This window comes from Ochlerotatus camptorhynchus, unplaced genomic scaffold, assembly GCF_037179485.1.
Source record: "Ochlerotatus camptorhynchus isolate MF236.1 unplaced genomic scaffold, CSIRO-AGI_Acam_v1.1 ptg000172l, whole genome shotgun sequence".
Taxonomy (NCBI): domain Eukaryota; kingdom Metazoa; phylum Arthropoda; class Insecta; order Diptera; family Culicidae; genus Ochlerotatus; species Ochlerotatus camptorhynchus.
In genome coordinates, this window is record NW_027040662.1 from 77,108 (window position 1) to 102,395 (window position 25,288).

The following is a 25,288-nucleotide window of genomic DNA, read 5'->3' on the forward strand; positions in this document are numbered from 1 at the left end:
TCAACACCAAATTTTGGAACCATATAGAATTAGGTATTCATTAGTTATTTTCTCCTGCTCGGGTCGTGGCATACAATCATGTTTTGATATTATTCAGGTATCGACATATTTAGTAAAATATCAAATAAACAAACAAAAAAACGTGATCTTCCAGTTTTAAGACAATAAAAACTATTGCAATTATTGAATTTAAGACCTTTAAAATAACATATTAATGTATTCTTGCAGAAAGAAAAGCGTTCATTAGCCGTCAATTATTACAATATATAATATATAATTTATTGGTTCGTTATTCGTAGACCATCAATACCTAAATTATTTTTGGTATTTGTCCTCTTAAGTCAGGCTTGATGATACTATTTATTTATTTATTTATTTATTCATTAATTTATTTATTTACTTGTATACTTGTAGAGTAAGAGTTTTCTCTTATAAATTTCTACAATCGGTTTCTTCGTTGTTCACACCACAAATGCAATTCAATCCACTTTAACAAAAAGGTTCAAGACATAACTTAATATAATACAAAACTACTTTTAAATATATGCTATTCCAAACCTCAACCCTTTGCTCATTCCATTCCATTCAATTCCCTCCACTGAACCAGTTCAAACTCTCATGGTAGAATCCTGCAGCTGATTGTATAGATTGAATGTAAGTAGGAAGCTGATTCCATAGTATAATTGCACGAACAAAAAAGGTACTACCGTAATGAGAGGAGTTATGCTGCGGTACTACGAAGTGTCTTACTCGAGCGCTTCTGAATGGTTGTAATTTTTCATGAAGATAGTTTGGGCCATGATGTATAATTTTGAATAAGGTAGCACAGCTTCTCAGTTTAAAGAATTCATAAAATGGGCAGCCCAAAAGCTGCCGTTGTAAGTGTGTTACTCTAGCGTATCTTGACAAATTGAAAACCCAACGTACGCAGTGATTTAAGGCAACTCTTAAACGATCCAAAGCATTAGCAGAAGCATTTAAAATCAGTTCAAGTCCATACGAAAAATGTGGTTTCAAAAGAGAGCTGAAAAGCTTGATTTTGGTTGATATCGATATCATAGCAGCCGTTAGCCTTAAATGTCGTAATCCAGCATAAATCTTTCCACATTGGGAATTTACTTGAGAATCCCATTCTAAATCATTTTGTAATATTATACCGAGATTAGAAGCCTTGTTAACAAAGTCAATAATATCTTTATAAAAAGATTTGGTAACTCAATGCGTGTCTGCCGTCTGGAAATAAACATCGCTTTTGTTTTAGATGAATTTATCGGAAGCAGATTTCTTGAAGACCATAGCGATACACACTTCAAATCATTATTGATTAGACGAGCCATTTCTTCTACAGATGCATCAATTGAACAGAGGTATAATTGAACATCATCCGCAAACATGTGGATCAAACAGACTTGCAATACTGACGGAAGGTCATTGATGAATAATGAAAATAAAAGAGGACCCAATACTGACCCTTGGGGTACACCTGATAATATGTTAATGGGAGCCGAAAGATTACCTTTAATATCCACCACTTGAGTGCGAGCACTTAAATACGAATTGATCAAAGAAACAGCTTCACGAGGCTGTCAGATATGTTGTTATCATACCAGAATTTGGCATTCATAAGTTATTTTCTCCTGCTCGGGTTAGGGTTCAAAAAGTGAATGTCTGTTATCGATTTTAATACAGAAAACCAGTGTTATGTTGAAATTTTTACCGCAAATAATAACAATCACAACGCGTGCAGAAGGACATTTCTTTAGCTCAGTAAGTAAAGGCACAGATACAAAGCAAGACCATGGCTGAGGTGGCTGGGTTCGATTCCCGGTCCGGTCTACGAGTTTTTCGGGTTGAAATTTTTTTCGACTTCCTTGGGCGTAAAACATGATTGTACTTGTCTTGCCACACAATTTACTAATGCACAAAATGTGTAGGCATCGAAAGCTCTCGATTAATAATTGTGGAAGTGCATCTAGAATACTAAGTTGACAGCACTTAATAAGCTTATATGCGTTAAGCAATAAGCTTGAAATACGAAAAAGAAGAAGAAAACAGTACGCCTGGAGAAAGGGGGTACCGCCTTATCGTTTTTTTTTTTATCAGAGTCGAAGCCACTGATCAGCGGTTAACATTCTGATGAAGTTCCTGCTGCTCCATGGAATGCTCATATGTTAAGCGTAATTAAATTAATATATCGGCATGACAAGCTAATTGGTTGGCAATAACACAGCAGGAAAAAAAGACAAAAGCATGCAAGAGCGCTATTAGTGATTCGATTCATGCTAACCAACCCCACCCATGGAAGCCACATATTTCATTTCCCCTTGAAACAACATTTAGGAAATGTTTCTGTATTGAAAACTTCCTCCCTGATATCACCGTTCGTCACCGGTCGCTCCGTCATCGTCTTCCTTACCGATGATGCTAGTCTCTCATACCCAGTCTCGAGAAAGCTATTTTTCTCGTTTGGCCCCTCGCGGCAACTGGTTTGGGGTGATGCTCGAATGTTTTCCTTCCGGTAAAATAAGCATCGTTGTGACATCGTGAAAACCTCACATAGTCTTACGCTGACTAAAACCACACAGAAATCGAGAGGGAGGGCAATGAAAGAATAAACTGGAAAACGTTCCATTTTCTTCTCTTTTTATTGAATTTTTAAGCCTCAGCAAATGAAACAAAAGCGCAGCCAAGAGTCCCAGCCATAATTCTTGCCCAGCCTCGCAAATAAGAACTCTGAACATCTTCCGTCAGCATCACCTCCGACCGATCGGTCCGTGAAGTCATTATGAACGTGACACGGCAAAATTATAAATTTTCGTTTTCCTATTCCGTACTCCACTGGTCTTGTTCGTGGGTGGTTATGATACCTACTATTCTGAAGTGTATGCGAGAAGACGGGTTGTTTCCGTTTTTTTAAAGTATTGTTTTTGTGACGATCTTGTTTTCGGGGAATTTCATCCTGAGGCTTTGATACCGTGCTCAGAGTAGCGTAATGATTGTCGTTCCGGGAGAATCCAAGATCATGTCTCACCGATGGCGAAGGCTCTCTCGATGGCGCTTGGAAAGGATGAGTTTGTCGGTACCAAAGATGATTAAATTATGAGGTAAATAAAGCGGTTTAGCGATGGCATCGCCACGGGAGGCAAATCAGCACAAGACTGCTCAGGTTTGTTTCTCCGTGCCTGTGGGTAAATAACGAAGATAAATTAGATTTTTTGCCGCTTCGTTGAACATTCGCGCATCGCATCGTAGCGATGAGGTTCACGGGTAGATTCGTATTCCCTCTGCTAGCGCTGCACCGAATTTCGTTCACTACATTGGTTGCCCTAATTTGGTTGGCCTATTTTTCCTTGTTATGTTTTTAATTATGTATTCCAGCAGAGTCTCCTACAATAATTTATATTACATCGCAACCACGCTTTATGTTCTTAAAATTGTATTAATGGCGTTATCTGCTTCACACAAATCCAGATTTTTTAAAACACTTTATTATTGAATTTCAACCGTATAAGCTGGTATTGGCAGATTTGAATAGCAAATTCAATAAGATACAATAAAAGGTATATAGTCTGAATCCGGAAACCATAAACACCTATAAAGTGCCATAGTACAGTCGGCCACCCTATAGTTTAATTCATATCTCCAAAATGTAAGCTTGTGTAAACAAAAGTTGAGTTTGTTAAAGGTTTAGTGGTCGCTAAAACGGTTCATATTTTGTCTAGAGATTTTGGTGAATTAATATAGGAGATTTTTAAACTTTAGGGGAGAGCGGGCAGTTTTATTGAAGTTTTTGCATTCGCCTGCTAGAAATATCATTAAAGTTTAATGAGAGAAACTTCTTTAATTTATGCTAGAAAATATTAATTTGTTAATAAAACACATAAGGAGCTGTTCACAAATTATGCCGTATCACACTGACCCATAGCCCCCCTATAGAAGAGTGTTACACATTGATGAGAGGGAGGTAGGGGTGCGGAATAATGTCACGCTTAACATTAGCCTCCCTTAGCGTAGTCGGTAAAGGCGTAGATACAAAGCAAGACCATACTGGAGGTGGTTGAGTTCGATTCCCGGTCCGGTCTAGGAATTTTCCGAGTAGGAACATTTCTCGACTTCCCTGGGCATCGAGGATGATTGTGCTTGTTGCTACACAATTATACTAATGCAGAAATGGTACAGGCATCGAAAGCTCTCAATTAACAACTGTTGAATAGCATCTAGAATATAGCACGCAATAAGCTAATATACGATAAGCAAAAAGCTTGAAATGCGAAGAAGAAGAAGAAGTAACATTGATGCATCATCACATGTAATATGCTTTAAAAGAAAGGGTATTACGGGTCGTTACGTTTGGCATAATTTGCAAACAACCCCTTAGACCCGGTTTCGTTTTGTTTTTATTTTCCAGCATTTGCTTCGATTGAGCTGATCCAAAGACATTAATGTGATAAATACATCCGAAAAAGTAAGTTTTTTTTTAAGAAAAGTGTCTAAACATGAATTCTTATCTTCTTCTTCTTCTTATTTTCCTTTATTTAACGTCGGTCTCTGTTCCGCAATCTAGTGCCAATCACCGACGGACATCGATTGCCATCCATTGACGGCAATCGAATGTGCAGGAAGGCAGCTTCCACACCTGCGTAGGGTATCGCACCCATTCAACACACATGGGCCGGGACCAACGGCTTTACTTCTCTTCCGAAGGAAGACGTGACCAGAGATTTTTATGCCTCAGAAAAAATTTACCGACCTCGGCTTGGATTGAACCCAGACCCATTGGGGTGAGAAAGCAGTCACGCTTACCACTACACCACCGGCGCCGTCTATGAATTCTTATAAATTTTAGAGACTTGATTGGATGACATGAAATTGTTATAAGGGAGAGTGGACATAGGCACTTTTCTTATGAAACTTTTCGAAATACTCTCGAACCTCTAGGGCGCAGTACACAAATTACGTAACGCATGAAAAAACAAAGATTGTACCCCATTCTCCCTTTGTAAGGCACGCTTGACAAGATACTCCCCTCCAACTTATATTACGTAACTCCCTCTCTATTTTCAAGATTGTATAGAAAATCACAATTAAATGATTGAAAAGTTTACTATGGATTTATTCAACGGCATTTTTTTTTTTCGTTCGCTGTTGGTTTTTTTTTCACTTTGGCCAATCTGTTACGAAATATTTTTCTTTAACCTCCCTTCCCCCTGCATAACAATAAGTAACACCAGGTTGACCCCCATTACCCTCCCTTCAATGAGCTACGTAATATGTGTACGATGCCTAGCATGATATTTACATTCCAATTATTAAGTTCTTTTGAAAGTTGCCAGTAAATGCAATTTTGAAATTGAGGGCGACTCCATAATTTTGTTTATGATAGATTTTTCGCAAACTTTTTATGCAGATATATGTGCATACAGATTACAGATTTTTAGAAAAATACACAGATTTTACAGATTTTTAAAATAAATGGAATATATTTTTAATTCTTCATTATATTTGTTCATTCCTATAAATAATCGTTTCTTCCTTTGGAGCAGCTACGAGTACCAACCCCTAACCAAATTCATTAATAATATTATTTTATTATCTAAAATATTATTTTATTGTTATAAAAATTATTGTGAGCGGACTTTTGATGTTGAGATGTTCTGATTTATGATTTCTCGTTAGAAACAGTGTAAGTTTTGTTTAATTAACCACATCCCATGGTGACAGGTACTATGGTTAGTTCCATTTTAATTGATTGATTGATTGCAGTTTACAATATAAAAGTATGACAGGCAACTGCCTAAGTAACATTTTAAGTTTTATAAAATACTACAAAGCTACTATAAAACAACATTCATAAAACCCTGCTTTGACATTGATGCATCCACCAAAACCTCATTGATGCTAGAATCTGTCTAGTTGGCCCATCCTGGAGAAGGTTCTGAAGGGTATATTTTCGAAGCTTTTCAAGATTGATTTACTGCAAAATGGTTGTACGATAAACGCATTGAGATCCATTTCAAAACTATATTTAAGCTACAATAAAAGCTATTTGGCAACAATCAAAACCATTATCCAAGCCATTTACCCTAGCTGCTTGCTAAGTTCACTAGAAAAACAACAATCAAGATAAAAAGGATTTATAAATACCATCCGATCTTATCAAAATAATAAAAATAAAAATTGATCATTTAAAATCCTGCCGAATTTCCAAAATTATAAAATAGTTCTAATGAAGTGGCCTAGTTTTAGGTGCCATATAAAATTTGATTTGAAATGTACGTGAAAACATTGAAAAACTTGAATCCGTCCACGGAAAACATCGATTTTACTAATTATTTTACATCAAGAAAAAAATATATTCTTCAGATCGATCATTAAGCTCAGCCAAGATTATTGTTTCTCATGATTTTTGTTTCTCATGATTTTTGCATTCTAAATATTTTCTCATTGCTAAATTAACAAAAATAAAGTTATATTCAAGGAAACATAAATTAAAAATCGAAGATTGTACAAAACAAGCAAGATAATTGTAATATGGCATAGGCATAAAAGATGATTTTCATGGGCCATTTGTGAAAAAACTACTTTGCTTTCAAAAATCCTTAACAAATTCATTAGGTTTAGAAATGGCTTTTATGAAGAAATCTTGTATACTAAATTGTATTTATCTTAAGTCATTTTGCTTGATCCTAACCCGTTCAAATGTTAAACGTCAAAGTTTGTTCATGGTTCGATAGTTTCGCTGTGCGATTCAGCGTTCTTCCAGGCGATTCTCTTCCGATGGCTTGGAAGCAGTTACTCAGAAAGTGTTCGCAACATTTAGCATTTCGCACAGCTGTAACCTCGATCATTCCCGAAAAGATCCCAATCTTCCGGATGGTTCTGGAAGTGCACCATCAAACGATGCAGGAATGTACGGTTTAGGCAGCTATGAATCGGAAACCAACTAGTGTCCGCTAACTGACAGTTTCAGCACTGACGCAAGTTATTCCGATCTTCATCTATTCGCAAGGTCTGGAGAAGGCTGGTCTGTTTTTAGGTTTTTTTTTGACAATGTTTTATGAATTTGAGGACCACGCTCACTTCACTCTTCTCCACCAGATGCTCAGTCGTTGATGGTACCAGTTCCGCCGGATGTGCTGGTTCTTCTAAATAACTAAATTTTACTGAAATCGACTTCCCTTCAGTCGTTAGCATCGCTTGAATTTTTCCTCCAACTTTGTTTATCCTTCGAGATATCCTTGTCATAAATTTGGTTTTTATTCACTATGAGGATCCATCCTTAAAGTTCAATTTATAAACAGAGGAGATTTTATGATACACTTTTAAAAACCTAAAATGCAACAATATATTCCTTTTACTCTCATTTAAAACCTAATGGTAATGATAGATTAGGTTTATAGAGTATTTTATCAAGACATTAATCAAAAATTGCTAATGAAGTTAATGATTGTTTTATAGATCAGTTTTATGGTGCGATTGAGAACTACTTTAAATTTAATTTTAAAACAAGACAGTTTTAGACTTCTTGCCAGACTGTAAAAGGTTTTTAAAATTTCGCTGTTAGTAGGTGAACTACTAAGCAGGAACGTTTTACACTGTGAAATGCTGTATTTAAATTTAATGGATTATTTATTGCCATTATAAAACCATCAAACATTAAAATTTATTGAAATAATACGGAGTTGAACAACCAATTGACCAGATAAAGATTTTCAAAATCTCAAAAAAAAAAAAAATTCTAGGGAAATTTGATTGTAACTTCATCAAATAAATTTTCATCAGATCTCTTGCTGGGACTTGATTTTTTTTTGTATTTTTGGACTTGGTGCATATTAATAAAAAATAGATCATTAAAATAGATAAATCCTCTTGAAACCAAACTTAAATCATTTTTCAAAATTCTAAAGCTTGAAAAACCTTCTGAATGTAAAGATCATACAGATAATTTTACAAATTTTTGTCAGCCACATACAGATTACCATGTTATTTTTTTTAATCTTGTTAATCATCAGTAGCATTGGTTCTAAGTACGGAAACAAATCAAAGAAATAAAAATAAATCGTGTTAGCTAGTGTTTGTAGTGTAATGAGTATAACTTTATACTACGCTTAGTAGGGGTGAACCGCTTACTTATGGTTCACTCGAGGTTAGAAAGGGTAAAATTTTTGAGGGAATTACCCAAAGTTGATTTGCATGCAATTTTTTCGATTCGCCATTTGGCGTGGAGCTGTAATTGCAACAAAATACAGGCAGCTTATGCAATATATCAACTAGATTACCACTAAGAAATAAAAGCTAACATTTTCCGCAGGCCAACATCCAGGCTCATCTCGTTGACTAACATGGGCTGGCACTTTCGGTTTAATATTTATATAGGGGATTTGGATGAAATGTAATGTGGTGGAGTGGTACGCGTGACTGCTTTCTCACCCCAGTATATCTAAGTCCAATCTTAGCCGAGGTCAATGGGATTTTTCTGAAGCGAAAAAATCTCTGGTCGCGTCTTCTTTTGGAAGGGAACTAAAAACGTCCCGGCCTATGTGTTGATGGGTTCGATAGATTCCAGGTATGGAAGTAACTTTCTTGGCACTCGATTGCCATCGGTGATTAATCACCATTTGGAAATCGACACTCTTCGGTGACTGACACTCGATTGCGGAACAGAGACTGTCGTTAAATAAATGAAAAAAAAAAAAATATTTCCCGTCTGCCCTACCGTCATTACGCAAAATGGACAATTTAAGAAAACATCTTGCCTTCCCAATATTTTTATAAAGCTGATTCTGTGTGTATTGAGGATCACGTGATGATGGAACTGCTCACGGATTTTTCATAACTATTTTAGGGTTTTATCAAGCAGCACTTCTTGTTTATCATCTCAACTGGAAATTCTGCATAATAACGACCAACCATTTATTAATATCAAAAGAACGGAACGTATGATACGAGATGTCCACAATTCATCAAATTATTCGATTCTGAAGCTTCTTTGTTTTAAACAAGCCCGATGTTTCTGAAAGGTCAATACTCAGATGTTGCACAGTAGGCCTGGCCATTTTGGTCTAGTTTGCGCAACCCTGATGTGCAACATATACCAAATAGACAAAACAAGTTGGATGCTTTCATGAACTGGCTGTGTTGGTGTTAGATTAAAGGGTGTACCGTTTAAAATCTGAACACACAAAATTCATTCTCAAACTTTGAGTGTTAATTTCGTCTTTATATTCGAATGCGTGAACTATGGCCTTAACCCCATCCATAAGGTTCAACACGACCTCAGAATTGACAGTTTTTTTTTTACATATTAACCCATGCTTTCTTCATTTCTTCTACATTCTGTACCACTTTAGGTCGTTTTAGAAGGTGCTCCTTCATAATGGTCCACTATTTTTCTATTGGGTGCAGTTCCGGAGTGTTTGTGGGGTTCAGATCTTTCGGCACGAAATCGACATCATTCGCCTTATACCACTCTAGCACGTCCTACGTGTAGTCAAATCCGGCCAGAAGATCGTCGGACCGTCGTGAGCCTTCAAGAGAGGGAGAGGCCGCTTTTGGAGTCACTCTTCCTAATACACCAGTACACAGATCAACTGGGTCAGTGGCACTGGTGGTGTAGTGATTAGCGTGATTTCCTCTCATCCCAGAGGGCCTGGGTTCAATCCCAGTTGGCGCCGCCGGGATGTTCTGAGGCATAACATCTGTGATCACGCCTTCATTCGGAAGGGAAGTAAAGCCGTTGGTCCCCGGTTCATGAGTTGATGAGTCGATAGGTAGGGTCCAGGTGTGGCAGCTGCCTCCCTGGCGTCGGTAGAATTGGTGCTCAGCACAGAAAACAAGATCAACGGAGAACAAATCAAGGAAAAAAAAAAAACAATCAACTGGAAATCCTGCATGATAAATGTTAGAAAGTGATTATGCACAAAAATGACAAGACAAACAACAATAATTCGAAAAAGTGTGTTCTGCCCCGGGGATACGTTTTGTACAATTTGGTAGTTTTACTTTGGTCCTCCAGACAATTCTAATCTTTATAAACCTCTTCAAAACCATAATAAAAACGAAATTGTTACTTGAGTCCCCAACCTTGAACATATCTGGATGTATGCAATGTGGTTCTGGAGACTGAATAAGACCGTCAACGAACTTGGTGTTTAACCCTTTGTTTGTACCTCTAAAATAAAGCTAAGTTCATTGCAAAAATCCTTCAAAATGGGTATTAAATAAAATTCAAAATGCGTCTCAACTAAGTGGCATGCAAAAATGTCAAATAAAAAAAATCGTTTTGACGAATAATCAAGATTGCAAAAATTGCCTTGCCCCCAAGATACAGAAAAAGGGTTAATTATCATGTGATATGACGCATTATGGTATTTGGTTCCATACAAATGCTGATGAACCGGAAGAACAGCAATTTCACCATTTATAAAACAAAATTCTACATTTTCCAGCAATACTGACTGGGTGTATCCAACCAAGGAGAAGTGGGTAGTAGTTATAAATCGATATCTCTTTTATTTCATAGCACTCGTAGCTCAGCTACTGTGCTATTTAGATGGAGGAATGCGCAGCTCAGCTACTTCAGGCTAGCATCCGTGCCTCTTATGTCGTAAGGACCAGTGTTTCGAATGGGCAAGGGGTAGTACGGGCTAGTGAATGTCACTCACCGTCTCTTATAATTCGATAATACATTATCTTATCATTTCGGTTTACAAAGTTTGACAAAAAAAAATCAAAAAAATAGCTGTGCTGTATTGTTACCGATTTCCCAAGTTCCATAATTCAGATAATTGTTTTAAGTCTGAAAACTAATAATTCGTCAAACTCCCAGAAATGTTATACGGTTCATGAAAAATCGACAAACGCAATCGGTCTGAATTGATTTTTTGGCCAACTTGTGAAAAATGGGAAGCAGATCATAAAAAATGTGTTAAGAACGAGATCTATCCCAAACATTCAACATCTGAAATTATGAATTTTGAATGTTGGCGGCAGGTTCGATGACATGCAAGCTTCAGGAAAGTTATGTGAAGAGAGGGAAGCCAAAGTAGTTCAGCAAATTTCATAGAATATTTCTGAGAACTTCTTAGAAGCTCGCGAATTTTGGAAAAGTTAAACAAACATCTAAGAAATTTTGAAAACTTCACAGAAAAATTTAAAAATATACAGAAAAGTTAAGAATCTCACTCAAAATGTCTTTACCATTTTTGGAAATTCTGCTTATATGCTATTTTTTTTCTTGAAGCTGAGTTGATCAGAAATTATTCCAGTGATGCAAATGTCCTCTTGATATTTTGGCACTTTTTCTGGTTCTGCATAATATTCTCTGGGTATTTCAACAATTCTTCTGCTTAACTAGTAATTATTCTGAAGATCTCTAATTGTTAAATATGACAAATCATGCCTTTAAGAAATTCTTTGAGAATATAGGTTGATCAGGAATTATTCCATAGACCTGATGAATTAAATACCTGCATAATGCTGTCTGGGTATTGTGGCAACTTTCAGACTTGATTTATTATTGTGCTGTTTTTAATTATTCAGTAAATCAAATTATGCCGCTAAGGTATACTTGCACGAAATTCGGATTATTAGAAAATCTCAACCAACAATTGAAAATGGCCTATCATCTTTTGTAAACAAAACTAACTAAGCGCTAACGGAATCTGTTGAAATGACATGATCACTCGTTCAATTTATATTTGTTTTATTTTTTACAATGTACATACTGTATATTTTTGACAGTTGCTTAGAACTTTTATTTACGGTTTAGCGATTTTGCAGTCAATTTAATTGATTATGAGAAAGTTTGAACATACTGAGAGGTAAGCACATATCATCGGTAAGAGACGTGTGTGTGAAAGAATTTGCGAAAGAATCTAAGGGCACCGGTGAGATTCGAACCCACAATTCCCATTCAGTACACGGATGCATTGCCAATTATGCAACGGTGGACCTATATGGTCTACGGATGTATTTGGCTAATGACATTTGAGTTTCGAATCCGTTTTCCTTGCTTAGAACATATGTATATAACAAACATAGATATGTATTAATATGTTCTTGTTTTGAAATGATATTGCGAAAATATATTTTTAGAATTCTTTTGTAGTATTTAGTAACAGGTTCAAACAAGGGAAGTAATAATATGTAACAAGACTATCTTGATGAATTTTTTTATAGTCGGTGTGTTACAAGAAATGTAGTACAAACGAGGCTTACTTATCTATACCAAGGTTTGGCTTCGAAATTAGAATTTGGTGCAACTAGTTATTTTATTACTGTACACGGGAAAAAATCCGATCTTCGAAATGAGAAAAATGACTCACAATTTCATGAACACAGCGTATTTTCATGTTATGAAAATACACCATGAATAATATTCATGATATCATGAGCGACTTTTGCGTAACGCAGCAAACATTCCCAAAATCATGAATCATCCGTGTTGAAATCATGAGCAAATTCATGGGTTTAACTTTTAACAAAAAATGCAAAAATAATAAAAATAAAGCAACAGACTGGATTCAAACCAAGAACCTTGACATCATTAAACCCATACTTTGACCACTAGACTATCAGTACTTGTATAAGATGGAAGACAAAAGGCGTATAAAAGATACCTAAATATGTAGTGCGGTTTATGAACACGGTTTGCAAGTACGTGTAACGCTTGTAGCGGTCTTGATTCCACTGCATTATGTTATCATGAATTTCCATGACGAAATCATGAATCATTTCTACGATTTCATGGGATGGCAAGTTTTTTCATTTCATGATTTTTAATTCATGAAAATGGAATCGGATTTGTTTCCGTGTATTACACTGAGGCAAATAGACTTAAGAATTTCATAAGACTCGACTTATGAACGACACATATGAATTACATAAGCGCGACTTATGAAAGATTTTCGTCTAACATAACGCAGCTCTTATACGCCTTTAGCCTTTACATATTCTCAAGCGTTGAAAGACGAGTGGTCCACACACGAGCTCCGTAATCTCAACGTCCATGGTTCGGTTCCAGTCTGCTCCGATTTATTATTTTTTTGTCAACATTATTTTTCATAAGGCAAATTAATGAAATTCATACTGATTTCTTGTGGCTAAAATTCATAAGTGTTTCTTATGGAATTCTTACGTTCTTTTGACTGCGTGTAGGCACTTTAACACATTTTAGGTTTTTCGTGACGTGGGCGGACACAAGCAAAGTGAATGTGTGATGAAAGAATGTTCATCATAATAAGATGCTGCATTTTGATTGTAAATGAAATAAGTTACATACAAATAAAAAATACTAGGGCGGGGATGATATTTGAACTCGTGACCTTTAATGTGAGAGGTGTAACGCCTCGCTTTTTTTGGCTGTAGTAGGCTATGGATGTTAATAGAGCAACTAGGTTACGTCCTCCTGGCCGGGAAGAATTTAGTCTATACAGTAACCCTTTCATATATGTGGTGGGTAGTACCATCAACTCACTGCCGTTTCTCTGCTGTCCTTCAAACAATAACGTTCATTTTATGTATGTGATTTACAGACAATTAATTGGAAGGACAGCCAAGGAATAGCGGTGGGTGGACGGTACCACCCACCGCATATATGCAGGGGCTACTGATACAATATTTGCATCGAACCTGCCACCTCCATGGTCGCAAGTTTTTGGTTTATAGTTCCGCCTGACATGGTGAGGGAGGCTTCAAATGCAGTTATCTTTCCCTGTATACATAAAGACTGGCTACATACTAATCTAATCTATTTCAATCTAATACAAACGCAGCCAGTACGAGAAAGCATCCCGGAGAATGATTAGGTTATAAAACGCCTAATCATTTTTCTTGTCAACATTGATGTTTACAGCATATCTGAGATATGACACAAACATCAAAACAGCCAGGCCTACTGCGTTGCATTTACTGCAAAGATGATTCAGTGAAATGATTCGAGTTCGAATAAATATATTCAAACATCAATGCATTTAAGGATGCGTGGACATACCGTACCAAGCGCTCCGAGCTACACACTTAGTTTTTTTCTACCAAGCTCGGCTGTGCAAATCTCGGCAAAAAAAGTTTTATTGAGATCTCAGCAAAAATTTAATTTGTTTGTTGAGATTCAGCTAAGCGTTATCCGAGACTCAGCAATCAATTGTCCCTTTTGCTGAGATCTCAGTGAAACTTTTTTTTGCCGAGATTTGCCCAGCCGAGCTCGGTAGAAAAAATTAAAGGGTTGTGTCCTATACACGACCACAGTATGACGTTGTGTCATGTAGATGTGTGTCATGCATTTTGACTATTATACTTTATCTTAAATTTTTCAAGTATTTCAATGTTTCGGTTATGGTTCACTTTTTTTTCCTTGATTTGTTGCTGAGCACCAATGCTACCGACGCCAGGGAGGCAGCTCCCTCACTTGGACCCTTCCTATCGACCCATCAACTCATGAACCGGTTTGGCACATATAACTTTTCCACGTTTCGGTTTAGTGAAACGGGACCCAATGCTCATTCCTAATTGTGAAAGGTGATCACGCCGTCCACCTTTAGCCGCTGACTTGGTTCTGAGCAAAAACAAGACAGCAGCGTTGTATTATATCTTTTCAGGTTCAAGCAGAACGATGTGCACCGAACCGCACCTGATAGGATTTCCCGCCGTTTTTTATGAATGGGGCGGGGCAGAAAGTATCTTTTGTGCAGAATATGTAAAAAAGGCTGGACTTCGGATGTTAATCTAATTGCATATATAGAGGTACCAGATATGTTTTACAGTCAGTTGTTGGTAATTCACCAACAGAATAGAATGTATGCTTTTTTTAAGCAAAATTTTCTCAAATTTGAAAGTTTTGGCTCTTTTGTAGACGGGTTAAAAATTAACGGTATTTAACTTTTGCTTTTACTTATAATTGTAGTTTGCTTATAATTTATTTCCCGGAATAAAGTGATAAGTCCATGTCTTTTTCGGGTTGTCGTTTAAGGCGGGGGGTGTTTTGCATGTAGAACTTTCCAAGTTCCTCATTGTAATAGGTGGTCACGCCATTATCCACCTTAATCCGCTGATTTGATCCTACTTGCTGCAGGACCAAGTGCCACGCCGTCCGAAGCGGTAATGAGCAGAGGCATGACAGCAGCGCTGTTTCATATCTTTTCAGGTTCAAGCAAAACGATGTACAACCAAATGGTACTCGATTATGACGACTGGGTTAGGGAAAATCGTTTATTTTATGAAAACAGAGATAAAATTATCATTTGTACATTTTTCAAATGTTTTTTTGTGGAAAATTGAAAAACATATTTATTTCAGCAGATTCGTCATGTAATATCAATTGGCGTATTTGGATTTTATTTTCATCTATAAATGACAAAGTTACAATCGTTCAAAACCTAACACTATTTCACCACACATATTTTTTGTTTTGTACCCCAGTATAGTCGACAAAGACGTAGTTCTACGTCAAAAATAAGTGTGTAGGTGAATGAATTTGTATTTTTTTTTTAATTCTTTATTTTAGAGATTTTTAGCCGTAGGCTAGATCATCTCTTATTTATATGTAATGTAATGCATATAAATGTATATGCATATAATGTAAATAATATCGAACATAGTATAATGGAATGATCTTACTCAATTTTGCAATGTTTACCAAATAACCATTTTGAATTTGACACCAGAAAACGTGAAATCTTCATGTTTTAGTCCGTGAAACTCATAGTTGGAAAAATTTGGACCGGTAAATCAGATGATGACTGTTTATAATCATGATTGACCTAAATTTGCCCTAAACAGAATTAAAATATATTTCAGAACCCTGCGAAGTCAAAGAACATAAGTCCTAATGTTTATATGTAGTCTACGATTTGATTGATTGACGAATAAGTAATTAATTAAATATGTTCAGTTGATTTTCCACCTGCAACCGCTTGCAAGGTAACAATCCACATTTTTTTGTCTTTTCCATCTTGAGCGGTTGGCTGCAGACTGGCTACTAGGTACAGTGTCTATCACTACAAATCCTACGGTCCAAGAATATCAAAGCTTCGGTTCGGGCTTCGGCACACATTAACCTCCGTGATAAACCGGTAACTATCTTTTCATATTTTCACATTGTTCAGGTTAAGTTGTTCAACACTATTAGGAATATTTTCTAAATTTAGACGAAACGAGCGAAAAAATTGACAGCGAAAAATAAACACGTCTACTAGCGGCCAAAGCATAGTTCGATCGTTTTTCATACATAAAGACTAACTACATACTATCAAAAACTGAAAGAAACTGACCAGCTGAAATGATCTAAACCTTAAATCAAAAAATCTATAAATCATTGCTTTATTTAATAGTCACAGGTACAGGATATATTTCATAGCTTTTACGAAACAGATCTTACGCCTGCCTTCAACTAAGAGAAGTTCCACAATTGTTAGTTTAGCGCTTTCTAAGCCTTTTATCTTTTCTCGTATATTGTAAAGCAGCAATATATTACTACGATGGGGAATGATTCACAATATTATTGATGTTGTAAGGTACAGAACTCGGGACCGGAATGGAGGTAGTGAGGAAAAGAGTGCGATTTGGATGTCTACTGGGTTATCTTTTATTACTATTATTCTTTATATTATTATTTATCTTTGTTTGTCATATTTTGTTCAGCGCAGCGTATCAAATGGTTTATGTCAGGATCATGGTCTTTGTTGATCAGTTTGTCGGAAGCAGAGCTAGTTACCATCCCCATGATTTAACAAGGCTGCTTGCAGATGAAATCGTTCAGTTTAAAGCATTAGGATAGGATATCAACAGGAACATTTTCTCAAAAATGAATAGCTAGCTGCTATGCTCTCGAACGAATACGTTGGTGAGTAAATATATCTTAGCTAGATGGTTATCAATCGTTCAGGTGGAAGATGTTTCAGCACATTAGCTTTTAATAAAAGTAAATTTCTGAATGTAGAAGACAATTATTTGTGGAGAGGTGAATGAACAACCGTATTAAACCTCTTAAATAAATAATAAAGGAATTATTTGTGCAAATCGAAAAAAAAACAAAATTCAACTCGATGACATTCTTTACTGGACTGGGAACTGAACCCGTCGTCTCCAGAATATCATACATTCGTTCTAACGTATGAGGAAAATGCATGCATTCTATTATTCAATATACATACATTATAAAAGCTATAATTCGTAACCACCTGATCATCAGGCGATAAACCAGATTTTTGATTGCTCACTCATTACCAAATGTGACCAAAAGCAATTCCCACTAGTAAAATTAACGTTATTTCAAGGTCCACAGTAACTAATTACTATTAGCCACAAGCAACTAAATAATAAATTATCTCGTACCTGCCAATAGGTATCCCGCTGCTGTTGTTGATTAGAGAGTTCCCATCTATTAAATAACCATCATCGTTATATCCAGCGCTATCTAACTAGGGCACTACCGTCAAACAGCATCCGATAGCACTTTGCGGTCTCTCAAGCACATCACGACACAGAATAGCGTAATACCGTTATATTCACAGCACTATGAGCTATACACTTTCAAAGCACCACATGGTCGTGGTCGCCACACGGTCTGGTAATGATTAATAATTTATTCCTCGTTCGCACTGCAATCTATAATCAATCACATTTACAGCTCTCAGACGGGTGAAAATCACACTGCTACAATTCACCACTGTTCTATCGCATCGACGGAAGCTAGGATTATATGTAATCCTCGTGAAATTAGCAAACCCAGTTATGTGTTTGTTTGACGACCAAGCATCAACACGGTCGCATCGATTTTCACTACATAATCCACACAGAATACACGTCACTAATCCAATTGGATGTAATTCTCTTTCCACACTGTAAATTCTAGTGCATCTGACGTTGTCGCCAATCTATGGACGAATTTTCAAACTTATCGCTTCAGGATGCACACTCATCAACATTTGATTAGGATTCCGCTTCTCTGCATTCACGTTGAATCAATTTGCCATTAACATATAATTCCTAGCACCCATCCCGACACGGCTAGTTCACGCACGTGGAAATAGGTTATCGGGTTTAAGCACCCTCCAATAACCATAGGTCAGAAGCCACAGAATTCACCCCCTGCCAACATCCGTATCGACCGCCCACAAAAAAAAAACACCATAAAATCCAGCAGCCGGAGAGAGATTAGTTTACTGACATCGATTGCCACACTGAAGAAAGATCACAAACCGATAGTATTATACTGCTTGATATTCAACCTTCAAGTTAGCACTACAGCTCGGTTGACGTCTCGCGGTTCACTGAGGACAGAAAATGGATGCAATGAGAAAATTATCATCACTGTCGGCACTGAAATTCAAATAGGAGCAAAACGGGCGTTGGAGAGGCGTTTCAAGTGCGCATGATCTGTCATGCCAGAGATTTGCCTGAATTGGGAGAAAAGTGCTGAAAACACATTGTACCAACTGACACCCTACACTGAATTAGATGCCATTCACGAGAATGCCAGATAAGGCTTTGGTTACACACTGACTTGGTGCCCTATACCAGCAAGTTGAGTAGCCCACATATATGTATGTTGGTGGTGGGGAGCAGGGAAGAAGCTTTAGGATTGAGTGGAGCATTCATGATGTATAAGCCGGTGAAGCTTTCAGATATGTATCATCTAACCTTAATCCTGATCTTTGCATTAATTAAATGTATCCAAATCTATAGTGCTTGAACTTTTAAATGTGTGTTGTTAGTAGTGTATTTATTTGCATATTATACAATATTCTGTTTATCATACGAATCCATGTAGCTTCGAGGACCTGTATTTGGAAAACATTTTAGGTGCTCCAAAGTCCCTCAATTTAATATCAAGATGCTCTACAGCTTCACTGAAGTCTTTAAAGTTGCTTCGATGACATTGAGATGATACTCTGAAGATGACAAGTTTATGGTTAGCCCTTATCAAATACATTAAATCAGCTCAATCGGATGGATAACGTTTTACTTCATTAATGACATATTGTTGTCAAGACAAACTACTAACTTTCTAAGGGTTTTCTAAAGCTTCAAAATATCGTGGAATTATGACGAACCAGCTGAAAGTCTTTTTAATAGAGATATCAAAAAAATCATCGTGGAATAATCAAAACCCAATGGAGAGTTTGGTAATGAGAGATGATCAACCCGATTCGTTCCTCAAAGTTGTCCTTGCTCGCTTTCTACTCTCAATATACAATTTTCACACTGCCGTACTCTAACGGAACTATCAACTCTATATTTTCATCTCCTTCATCTATCGTATAAAATTACCACTTTAAGTCTGTTATTTGACGCTTAGCATCTTCAACAATAAATTAAAGAGATACAAAAGACGAAGGAATTAAATTCTTATACTAGACATCTGCAGAAACACATAAATCGACTGCATATAGCAGATATCGCGCGTTTCCAACACGTCTCTGATAGGAACATAGGGTTGTCTTCCTTGGGCCTCGAGGATATTTAAAAGTCGCTCTCTGGCGGCATCATTATCCGTACATTGCCAAACTGCGTGATCGATGTCATCGTAACCGTTTCCACACCGACAGATGTTGCTGTCCACGAGGTATATTCTATGGAGATGTGCATCTAGTGAGTAGTGGTTGGACATAAGTCTACTCATCACGCGAATGAAGTGATGATTTAAGTCGAAACCTTTAAACCACGCTCACCAAGAAAAATTAGGAATAATTGAATGTAACCACCGTCCGAGATTTTCAGTCTCCCAATCGGTTTGCGAACTCGAAATGGTACTCTGACGCACTAAATGGTAAAATTCATCGTGTGAAATTTTCCTGTCATAAAATTCGCCTTCCTGCGCGCCCACCTTTGCGAGAGGTCTTCTCATTGCCTGGGATTGAGCAATGTGAGGGGATCCATACAAAGGTAATAATATATGATCTTTCAACCAGCAAACTCATCTACTCCTTTCCATTTGAAAGCAAATAAGATGAGTGCCTACCTGGTTTCATCGAACGAAAAGCCTCAATCGAACTGAGACTATCCGAGAAGATGAAGGTTTGCGGGCATGTTGGAAATAATTCCCAATGCGAAGTTGATTGCTGCCAGTTCAGCAACAAAAACGGAACAAGGTTCCTGAAGTTTGTGGATGGCGCTAAAATTTTCATTGAAGACACCGAAGCCAGTGGATCCATTGAGACGGGACCCGCCTGGAAATATATTTTCATGCAATTGACTTGTTGGTACTTTTCAATAAAAATACGCGGGATATTAATAAGTCGAAGTCGATCGGGAATTCCATGAGTTGCGTGTTTCATGGTCAGATCATATTCAATTGAGCAACTACGATTGGTGAAGTGAGCACGGTCTGGAGTGTAACAAGGAAGACACATATCTGACGATATGTAGTGGTGGTAGATTTCCATATATCGAGATTGTGTGCTCAGCCCAAAAATGTCTTCAAAATTTGCAATTATAAGTGTGTTCGTCACTGCGCATTTGATTAGTATTCTGAGAGAGTGCTCCCAGAAACGGTTCTGAAGGGGTGTTACTCCTGCCAGAATCTCAAGACTCATGTTATGCGTTGAGTGCATACAGCCGAGATCAATTGGATATTGAATTCGTTCCAGTTTTATTAGGTGACATTTTCTCTCCGGGAGAAAGCAGAAAGAGCCGTACTCTAGAACAGAGAGAATAGTTGTTTTAAAAAGCGCTATGAGGTCTCCCACTATGCGCCGCAAATTGAACGGAGAAAGTTTATCCTCTGTTGACATTTTTGCTTCAAATACGTAATATGGGTGTTCCAAGTGCACTTTGAATCAAAGCAGACCCCACGGTACTTGAAAGACAATGATTGAGTATTGTTTCTGCCCAAAAGATTAAGCTGCGTTTTCCCTTAAGTCCCTTTATCCTTAGATGAGATTTAGTTTTATTCGTTAGTTTTAAGACGTTAATTGTTATACTGCCATGCAGGGTTTAAAAAGCCTGTTTAAAATACTGAATTTCCAGGAACAATATAAAATCACTTAGATATATATCATAAAAATTAAGACTGGTAAGTTACTGTGGTAGCTGGAGCACCTACTTTAAAATTTAATGTAATTTAATTTGAATTTGGAACAAATAAAGAGTTGAAAAAGGTATCGGCATCTCGATGTATAGGTGGCTTGAATCGTCTTTAAAAACAATATTGGTAGAAAACTATCATTTAACATTGTACGACTATAAAATTTTGTTCAAAGTACCATAATCCGGGGGCAAATTGATTACCGGGATGAAATTGAGTATCATGCCTTCCACTTTTAATTGTCAGGTACAAAATTTTCTATTATAGATATCAAGAGAAATTTTAATAGAACTTTATCATGAGATTTCCTTGATGAGTTTTCACAACATAAATTTATATTGTATTGTATGAATTTCAATTTTATTGAGCTGATATTCAGTAGCATTCAATATCATCATTTAAACAAACGATCATACCCTGCTGCAACGATTCATGTTATTAGCATGCAAGTATTATTTACTAAACCAAATGTCGATTAATCTGAATGTGTATTAAATTTCGGAAAAATGTTTTCAATGAAAAAAAAAATTAAAGGGTTGTGTCCTAGACACGACCGCAGTATGACGTAGAACCACACAAAATTGATGTTTTTCATGCATTTTTGACTATTATACTTTATCTTAAAATTTTCAAGTATTTCAATGTTTCGGTTATAGTTCACTCAAAACAATTTAAACATTTTTCTTGACAAATATATTAATGTAAAATCCAACATGATTTTCATTTGACCACACATACACAGAATCCATTCAGAAGTACACATGAAATTTATACGCAAATGAATAGTATGTGCGGTCACGTATGGTTTTTATATGTACATATATTAAGTATGTGGCCGAATCATAGATATTGATTTGTTGATCACGTTGCAACAATTCATGTGTGGAACACATAAAAACTCCAGAACAAGATCCTTAGGATGATCCTAAACAGTCCTCCACGGACCCGAAGTTCTGAGGTCCACCGCCTGGCCTCTCGAAGAGCGACGAACGGTCTCCTTGGAAAGGTTCAGAGACACCTGTCTGAGATCAGATCTTCAGATCAAACGTGATCTGGCACGTTAGTTAAGTTAGACTCGTAGTTAGGTAGGTTATCAAATTTTTCAATTAAAACAAAACACACCCCCCAAGGGGTATTCTGTTAACTAGATGAAATAAACGAAATTTTACTACTACTACTACTTTTACAGTCAGTGGTGTGTGATTCATCAACATAATATCATCGAATATGTCTTTCAAGCAATTTTTTATCTCAAATATGAAAGTTTTGGTGCGGGAAGAATATAAGGGAAAAGTTTGACCGTCGAGTTTCATTAAGGCCATTACCGGCCAACATTTGTAAAATCATGAATTTTGATATGTCGCACGATGGGTTTTGGTTCTTGTTGAGAATTGGCCACTTCCCCGGGGCACCGGAAGATGTCTGGGAGGGCTAGTGTGACCATGGACTCTTAATAAGGCCATTACCAGCCAAGATTTGTCAAATCATGAAGTTTGATATGTCACACGATGGGTTTTGATTCTTGTTGAGAATTGGCCACTTCCCCGGGGCACCAGAACATACCCGGGAGGGCTAGTGTGACCATGGACTCTCAATAAGGCCATTACCGGCCAACATTTGTAAAATCATGGAGTTTGATATGTCGCATGATGGGTTTTGGTTCTTATTGAGAATTGGCCACTTTCCCGGGGCACCGGGATGCCCAATGTGATCATGGACCATCGGTATAGCTGCCATTGGTCCAATTACATCATTTGAGAGAAAAAAAGATGATGTTCATCGTGTGTATACTTGTTACAGAACAGTAAAGCCGAATGCCAACCAAAAGTGACCTCAACGGGAACCGGAATAACTCCGGAACCATGTATTGATCCAAATATTTTCAGATGGATTCAAAAATTTCAAAAGATTCCCGACAAAATACAATTTGTTGTGAAGAAAAAGATTGAGAAATTATGTTTTTAGAGCTAATTGAATTTTGAAATCTATGCAAATTCAGACGTTAGGCACGCAAAGGTTAAAATGTATTGCCCAGAAAAAAGTCTTTTTTGGGTTATTTTTAAGGAGGGAGGGGGAGAGGTTGTTAAGGGGAAGGGGGTTTTACATGCACGTTTTTTAAAGTCTCATTCCTCATTGTGGTCTTGTGGCTTGCTGCAGGACCTAGTACCACGCCGTCCGAAGCGGGAATGAGCAGAGGCTAGTTAGTTTAGTTTAAATGATCTTTATTTTAGTTTAACTTGGACGATTACCATATAAATTTTTACTAAGTGATTTAATTGCTTTCTTCATCTTTAGGTATGGGCAAAATTCAAAATTTGTTTTACAGAATTAGTCCTAGACTTAGTACACGGTCGACCACCTTGGTGGGATTGGTTTGTTTTGTTTTTAGAATTTGAAGAGAAACTACTTAAAACTAACCTACTCTACTATATACACTTAACCTACTATGTACAAATTGCTTATTAAAGCATGTTCAGAAAGATTGCATTTTTGAATAAATTTGGTTGTCATATCATCAATTTTGGAATCTACTTTGGGAATTTCTGCCTCTTGATGGAGGTCTGCTATTCTTGTGTCGAATGGACGATCTAGGATCATCCTCAACACTCTATTCTGTGCAACCTGGATTTTGTTCCTGTGGGTCTGAGCGCACGATTCCCACACCGGGGCGGCATAGAAGATCGCGGGGGCTATGATCTGTTTGTAAACAGCCAGTTTGTTTTGCCTTGAGAGGCGGGATCTGCGGCAAATGAGCGGATACAAACACCTAACCAAGGCGGAGCACTTAACTAGGGTTTTCTCTATGTGCGAGCGGAACAGGAGCTTCTCATCGAACAACATCCCGAGATAAGTAACATCAGTGGACCACTCGACCCTTGTACCATCCATTATTACGGTACAGGAGGGAGACGGTTTAAGTTTTAATGATTGTCTGTGAAGGAACATGATCGCTTGGGTTTTCGAGGCGTTGATTTTGATTTTCCACGTGGTGGCATAATCAGTAAAGGTGTCAAGGCATCGTTGGAGCTTGTTCGTAATTTCACGAGGCATCCTACCCTTGACGGCTATCGCGGTGTCATCTGCAAACAGAAAGAACACGCAACCGTCTCCTAGAGGAGGGATGTCCGACGTGTAGATGCTGTAAAGCAGTGGTCCCAGCAGACTCCCTTGCGGAACACCTGCTGGGATCGGAAATTGTCCCGAAAGGGAACTATTCAACGACACCCTGAACGACCTTTGCTGGAGATAGTTACGGGTGATTTTCACAAGGTATGGTGGAAAGTTGGAGTTACAAAGCTTGTATATAAGTCCGTCGTGCCAGACATTGTCAAACGCCTTTTCGACGTCTAACAAGGCCATGGCTGTGGACTTGGATACAGCTTTGTTACTCCGGATGTTATTCATCACCCGCACTAGCTGATGATTGGTGGAATGCCCCTTACGGAACCCGAACTGTTCCGGAAGAAGAATGTCATGTTCCTCCACAAACTTGTTTAGTCGGCTGAGGATCAATTTTTCGAACAGCTTGCTCAGCGCTGAGAGCAGGCTAATCGGTCTGTAGCTTGACGGTAGTGAAGGGTCTTTCCCAGGTTTGCGGATCGGGATGATTTTTGCCACCTTCCAGATGCTTGGAAAGTAGTGCAGCTCCAAGCATCTGTTGAGGATGGCAGCCAGCAGCGAGTGCACCCTCGCGCTGAGATTTTTCAACTCTAGGTTGAATATTCCGTCAAACCCGGGAGCCTTCATGTTCGTACTGTGTTTCAGCGCTGAGCAAATTTGTTCCTCTGTAATCCGTTCTTCTGGAGGGACGGCACAAGGGGAGGCATCTAACGTCTGGACGCACTGCACAACCTGGTTTTCGAGTGGACTTGGGATTGTAGAGCCAAGCAAATGCGACTGGGCAATGTGCTCCCCAATTGCATTGGCCTTCTCTTCGTTGGTGATAAGCCGTTCGTCATTGACTCTAAGTGGTGGAATGGGCTTGGGGTGAGACTTCAGCACCTTGGCAACCTTCCAGAATGGTCTGGAACGGTCGTCCAGGTTCTGAACGAACCGCCCGAAACTCTCGTTCCGGATTGAGACCATTCTGGAAGCGATCTGCCGATTCAGATCGACCATTTCGTATTTACGCTGCAGATCCCCAGTCCGCTGAAACTGGCGTCTACGAACATTTCTGAGCCGAATCAAGAGTTTGGTGTGGGAATCAATTGCTTGAAACTTACCCCTCACAGGAACTCGTCGAACGCACTCTTCGTCAGCCAC